The following is a 5,397-nucleotide window of genomic DNA, read 5'->3' as shown; positions in this document are numbered from 1 at the left end:
CCCACAAATATGAGAGGGATTTCCCTACTTATTTTAATTATTCATCTTTGTACGCCTTTCACATAGTAGATGCTTAGGAAAAGCTGGTTGGTTGTTGGAGGCCTTGCTGCCTTTGGGAGGGATCATTCTCATCCACATCTCCACACCTCCTTATTCAGTGAGCAACAAGATACTGGCGGATAATGGGTGTCCACACCACAATCCCACGCTGTCCTGAGGAGGATTCAGAGCGGCTGGAGGAAGGCCCGGCGACTGCTCCGCCGCCGCCATGGCAACTTCAACCCCATTCCTGGAACCCAGCTCGGGAAGAGCAGGGTATCGAAAAGTCAGTCTCCCCAAGGGCGGCTCTCCCAAGGTCTCCAGGGCCTGGTCCCCCGCCCCAGCCATGAGGAGTCTCCGGGTCCAGGCAGGCGCTGCTCCCTGCGGCCACACGGTGGCGGCGTAGAGTCCAGCTCCGCGCCCCACCTGGGAAGCGCTAATGAGGCACAGCCCCAAAGGTTGGGCCTCCTGCTCCCCACCCTTGCCAGGACAGGTCACGGTATCCAGGCGAGAGAGCCGTTGGGTGTAATCTCACCTCACCTCAATATCTCCAACTGGACCCTTGATTCCCGATACTAGGCCGGGCACTCCCAGCTCACTTGACTCGCCCTCCACCCCCGACAATCGTTCCCGGGGCCACCCCGCCCTGCCGCCAGTCCCGCGCAGCACACCTGGCGGGTACCGGGCCAGCCCTTGCTCAGATTCAGGCTCGAGCCCGCCGGACCCAGACCGAGGGTTTCGTCCCACTCCCAAGTGCGCCGGCCCGGAGGGAAGGAGGTGGGTGTGCGCTCGAGCTTTGTGGTCCACACTGCCCCGACCTCCGGCCCTCTCCATTCTCTGCTTCCGCTTCCGGGCCTGCATCTTCTCCGAACTTCTCTGAACGCCGCGAACCCCCTTCCCAACACTTCGAATGCAGGTCCCAAGGGCTGATAATATAGTCAGGGATTGACCTGTAGAGGGGTCCCCTTACAGGCACTGAGAGGTAAACAAGCTAAGAGCGGGCACGTGCCAGGGCGGGGCTTTGGGGCGGGGCATCAGAGGGGCGGGGCCTCGGCGCTTGAGTTGCCGCGGGCCGCGGAGGTACCCGAGGCGCGCGCGGGGTGCCGGGAGTGCAAACTAAGCGGAAATCGGACTGGGGGAGACGCAGACCTGTGGGCGGGGCGGGCACTGGGGCTGGTTTGAAGGAGCGCAGGGCCGACTAGACTTGGGAGCTGAATGGGCTGGCCTTGGGGTTGGGCCTGGACTGGGGACCCAAAAGCGAGAAGGGCCTGAGTGGGGAGGGGAAGAGGAGGCAGGAACCCCGCCCACTTTCTAGGTTGGGTTCTTGGAACTAGTCGGGAAATCCTGAGACTCAATCTTGGGGCTTGATCTTCTGTAGGCGATGGTTTTTATAGAGAGGGCTGATAGGGTCCCCCAAGTGGGTTTTAGAGAGATGGCTGATAGGGTACCCATTTCCCCCACATTCCGGGAACTGCTCAGGCTTGTCCCCCAAGAGTTTGGGGGCTCAGCAGCTTCCTCCCTCCACACGCTGCGGGGCGGGTCCCACCCTGAGAACCCGGCAAGGCCCTTTGGTCCCTCCAGAGCCCACCCCCCATCTTCAGTTTCAACAAGATTGGGGGAGCGGGGAAGTCTTGGGGGCCACAGGCCACATACATCTAGAAAGATCTTTAGGCCCCAGGGTCTTCTCTTGCCTCTGCCCTCTTCTCTGCTCCAGCAAACCTTACTCTCCTTAGCAGAGGTATTAGAAGGATCCCCATGGGGAGAAAGGGAGCAATTTCTACTGGCTCCCTTCTATTGCAGTCTGCAAAACAGGACGTGGGGGCAGGGGGGAGCCTTCGAGGGCTGAAGATGGGGTGCTCTGTTTACCCTTCCTGCCCAGCCTAGTGGCTGGCAGGAGCTCAACCGGCTCAGCGATAGGACTTAGGTGCGCAGAATCTTGGGGTCCTTCGTTTGTCTGGTGCTCTGTTCCGCCGTGGGCCTGGGAAACACACGGGAAACCCTACCTGCCTGTTTTTACCCCCCTTTCAGTGTTTTTCTTTTATGTAAAAGTAATTCATGAGTCTTATTTTTTTCTTAATTAAAACCTTACAAAAATATGGATTTGAAAAATGAAAAACACTCATCTTCACTAGTGAGATAGCTGCGGTTTTTCTTATTTGTAGCATACTATATATATGTATATATAAAGGGGGTCACACCACATATTGTTTTGCAACTTGCTGTATACTATGGACATTTTTTCGTGTCATTATTTATAGAGATACCCCATTTTTAAGGAGTTCATAATATTCCAGAATATGGGTACCCCATAATTCATTTGATCTTCTACTGATAAACATTTACTCCTACGCCTGTGTTTATAATGATCTTTATGTTGTTTTATTTTTACAAGTATGTACTTACTGTAAAATTTTTAAATACTGATAAAGGCAAAAAAATATGGATAAAGACAAAATAAAGTTCACCATATTCCTACTATCTACAGGTAACTAACTCCTTTATTTTGTAAGCTACACTTTATGGAACGCTTGCTACATGCCAGATACCATGCTAAGTCATTCACGGAACAGCAATCTGACGTTTGGAGAAATGTCTCCAGTGAGGCTTGCCCAAGGTCACACAGCTAGAAAGTGGCAGAGCCAGGACCTGGACCCAACTTTATCTGATTCCAAAGCTTTGCTGGCATCTTCCTGTTAACATTCGGGTGTCTTTCCTTCCAATCTTTTTTTTTTTTTTTTCCAGGCCACAGGACAAAAATACTCACATGTAAATATGCACTGCTTTTCCTCCTTCCCAGGCTTAGGAGCCTTTGTAAGGAGGGCAGAGGGAGAGGAATAGACCTATAAGCAAAAGAGTGGAGAGACCTGGAGGAATTTCCGCCCAGTCCCAATCAGGAAAAGCTGCTTCTGAGAGAAGGGAGGGGAGTGAGGGAGTTGGCAGAGTTTGGGTGGTCACGAATTTGGAAAAAGAGAAAGAAGGAAGAGGTTTGGGGAGCTGTTGTAATGATGTGGAACTTTGAGGAAGAGAGATTTAGGAGGATTCTGAAAGGATGTCTTGCCGTGAGCTGTGCCGTGTAATCCCTTTGCAATGTCCTCCAGAGACCTTTGGTAAAGACTTTTGTTTCCTGTCAGTGCTTTTTGGAGTTGGATCGATTTCTTTTGGCGAAGAGGGAGCAAATAAAAGACCAGCTTTCTTCAGGTTCACATGCATTTTTTGTATTTCTTTTATGAAAATGAAATAGCCTCTCTGCCTTTGCTCACTCAGTACCCTCCCCCTAGAATGCCCTGCCTTTCCCATGTCCTCCATTTCCCTCATCCTCCAAGGTCCACCTCTCTCCACCTCTTTCCCCTCCTTCTGTTGGCCCTAGCTCTTTGCAAGTCCTTCATTATACCCCAAATCATGACAGATGACTGGCCCCCTATTGATAGGCCATATTGAGTAGGAATTTTGCCAGCACCGGAATCTCTGATTACAAGAAACTGTGCTGGTTTGTTGGTTTTAGAAATCTCTTTGTGTCAAGTGGAGTACCCTTGCACCAGTTGTAATTCCCAAGGGAAGACTCTAAACACTTCTACCCATTTCCTGTTGGTATCTGAGTAGTCAAGGAAGACACAATGCAGTCAAGCACTGGATGGAACAACTCTTTACTCACATAGAGAAGAGACAGCAGGATCAGCTTCAGTAGTGGGTGTCGGTCCCTCATTGCCGGGGGATCTCTCCCAGTGATCAACACAGGGCACTTCACCTATGCTCACCCTTCTTGTGCCATAGTGGAAGGACCCTATCCCTCCAAGAGGAGGACAGATAATAACCATGGGGTTGGCTAGATGCCATATGACCGACATGCTTTAAGCAGAGACAAAAGAGTACTCATGACACCTGAAACAGGGAAAGATACTCCCACACAAGGTGATAAATCCAGCACAGGCTGTGTGGGTTCTTTATCTCTTGGTTAGGAAGTGTTCCAGGCTCAGGGCCCATTCTTACATGATTGAGTAAGGGTCAAAAAACTGCAGTCATGAGACTGTCTTTCTCAACAGTTGGCCATCATGACTCTTGTTTCCCTCTTTGTTTTGGCTGCTAAGAAGCTCAGAACTATTCTATTTCTGGATCTGTATTTTCTCTTTGTCCCAATTTTCTTAATTATTTACTTTAAGCCTTAAAAAATGTTTTATTATGGAATATTTCAAATACATGAAAGTAGAGAGAATGTAATAAACTGTTATGTACCTGTAACCCATCCTCAATAATTATCAACATTTTGCCAATCTTGTTTCATTTACCTCCCCACTTTTCCCTCCCTCTGAAGTATTATAAAGCAAATCCCAGATATCATATCATTTCACTGGAATTATTTCAGCATATATCTTTAAAAGATAGGGCTTTTTCAAATATAACTACAATGCCACTATCATACCTAACAAAATAAATACAAATTCCCTAAAATCATTTAATACCTAGTTCCTGTTCAGATTTCTTTAATAGTTGGTTTGTTCCAATAAGAACTCAAATAAGGCTCACACATTTCATTTGGTTGATATGTGTCATAAGTAACTTTTCATCTATAACAGTTTCACTTTTCTTTTCTTTCTTTTTTCATGCTATTTATTTGTAAAGGAAACCAGAGCATTTGCCCTGTAAAGGTTCCCACATCCCAGAAGATTTGGCTGATTGCTTCCTGATGGTGTAGTTTAACTTGTTGTTCTGTCTCTTGTATTTCCATTAAACTGAAAGTTAGATCTAGAGCTTGATTAGATTCAGGTTTAATGTCTTTAGCAAGAATACCTTATTGGCGATGGTGCTGTCTACTTATTATTATGTCTCATCTAGTGGCACATATTTAGTTTAAATATTTTTATTAATTGATCCATGGTTTCAGGGCTCTTGGCCTGCTCTTTTCATTATAGAATTCCCCATCAACCTTTTATCTGTTGGTTTTAGCATCTGCTGATGATCCGTTATTTCATTAGGTGTTGCAAAATGGGGACCGGGCCCTGGCAGTGAAAGCACCAAGTCCTGGACTGCCAGGGAATTCCCCATGACTTTCTAATTCTGTCATTCTTTTTTTTTTTTGGCCACGCCCAGCAGCATGTGGGATCTTAGTTCCCTGACCAGGGATAGAACCCGAGCCCCCTGCAGTGGAAGCACGGAGTCATAACCATTGGACCACCAGGGAAGTCCCTCTGTCATTCTTTTTGTATTCGTTAGCTGGAATTCTTCCATAAAGAACAACTTTTCAATAAAAATTATTTTTAAAAATAAAATTAAATTAGAAAAATAAAAATGAAACTTAAATGAGTGCTTCCCTGGTGGCGCAGTGGTTGAGAGTCCTCCTGCCGATGCAGGGGACACGGGTTC

At 47.7% G+C, this 5,397-nt stretch overlaps 1 pseudogene; it reads right to left on the bottom strand.

The window, feature by feature from the left end:
- Positions 1-1,005: 1,005 nt before the first annotated feature.
- The window catches only part of LOC103091217 (60S ribosomal protein L18-like), a 10,506-nt pseudogene continuing 6,114 nt past the window's right edge, over positions 1,006-5,397 (bottom strand).

Source organism: Lipotes vexillifer, unplaced genomic scaffold, assembly GCF_000442215.2.
Source record: "Lipotes vexillifer unplaced genomic scaffold, Lipotes_vexillifer_v1.1 scaffold496, whole genome shotgun sequence".
Lineage (NCBI taxonomy): Eukaryota > Metazoa > Chordata > Mammalia > Artiodactyla > Lipotidae > Lipotes > Lipotes vexillifer.
The sequence above is the reverse complement of the archived record's forward strand: the minus strand, read 5'-3'. Positions and strand labels throughout refer to the sequence as shown.